The sequence below is a fragment of the Schistocerca nitens genome, chromosome 1 (assembly GCF_023898315.1).
Source record: "Schistocerca nitens isolate TAMUIC-IGC-003100 chromosome 1, iqSchNite1.1, whole genome shotgun sequence".
Classification (NCBI taxonomy): domain Eukaryota; kingdom Metazoa; phylum Arthropoda; class Insecta; order Orthoptera; family Acrididae; genus Schistocerca; species Schistocerca nitens.
The window spans coordinates 1,022,934,727-1,022,935,987 of record NC_064614.1 but is presented as its reverse complement, the minus strand read 5'-3'; the positions used below and the strand labels follow the sequence as shown (position 1 = coordinate 1,022,935,987).

The 1,261-nt window shown below is 43.1% G+C and overlaps 1 non-coding gene across 1 annotated transcript; it reads left to right on the top strand.

The window, feature by feature from the left end:
- Positions 1-551: 551 nt before the first annotated feature.
- On the top strand, positions 552-623 carry Trnat-agu (transfer RNA threonine (anticodon AGU)). The gene has a single exon. It is a non-coding gene; the product is annotated as a tRNA-Thr (tRNA).
- Positions 624-1,261: the final 638 nt, after the last annotated feature.

Below are 1,261 nucleotides of genomic sequence, written 5' to 3'. Positions count from 1 at the left end.
TATTCCCCCGATTACAACGTCATATGTGGCGAAACGTAGAAAATGCTTGCAGACAAAACGCATGTAAATTTTGCATCAGAATCGTAATCTGCAATGAAATGCTTGATTTCCATTGAAGATTTTAAAGTTGCCCTCCCGCACCCACGCACGTGGTGGGATGGTGGGTCGAGTGTGATACCGTTGGATGACCGCCCACGATGTGCAGTATTCGAGATATTTCAATATCTTCAGTTAAAATGAACTCCATGTGTATGTGGTGTCTGTTCTTTTGGACATATCCGAAGGAACGGACACCATTTTGCTCCAGCAGACATTATGAATCAAGACACAAAAATTACAGACACCATTTAATTTAATTAAGGCAGGACGGCCAAAGATCTCTTCAGTGCAGATGCTCACCAGGCTCGAACTCTTACGAGAATCGCTAAAATTCCGCGAGTAATGAGGATAATGGGCATGGGGCACTACATTAGTAGTGTGTGGATAGGATGAGAATTTCAGTATGACGGGAGGAGTGCTAGGACAGTTTCTGCAGTTGCGATGACCACTGTGTGCGGATGGTGCAGTGGTGAGCACATCTGCCTAGTAAGCAGGAGACATGGGTTCGAATCCAGTCCGGCACAAATTTTCAACCTTCCCCATTAATTTAAATCAACGCCCACTCACAGCCAATATATGTAATTCCTTTGTAAGCATAGCTTCAGATCTTGGTTAGCAATATTCATCCCACCAGGCACCAGAGTATCACCTAAGTATCATGCTTTGTCGGTTCCGTCTATTTTTGTAGCCGAAGTCATCATACAAACCAATTCCATGCGTTGCTTACATCGTGAAGGGACAAAGATGTGTTTCCGTATAGGTTGTCTTGCATCATTTTTATCACTTTATTTTTGTGTCCACAATATATTAACATTTTGTTTGTGGTATGTTTTGATTTATCGAAGGTCTTATCACGTATTCATAAAATTATAAGAATGCATGGTGTCTATTCTTTTGGACACGTCCAAAGGAGCAGCCACTACACAGCTGCGATACATTATATGTAAATTGAAATGGGAGGGGGGGAAGGAAAGGAAAAGGATTACTGATGTCCTCTGCATCAGGAAATTATGCGGAATCAGCGGCGATGAGTGAAAATTTGTGCCTGACTGGGATTTAAACCCAGGATCTCCTATTTAGTAGGCAGGTGTGTTAACCATTGTGCCATCTGGGACACAGTGTTATGGTAACTGCGCGGACTACCTCGACAAGCCTCACAGCC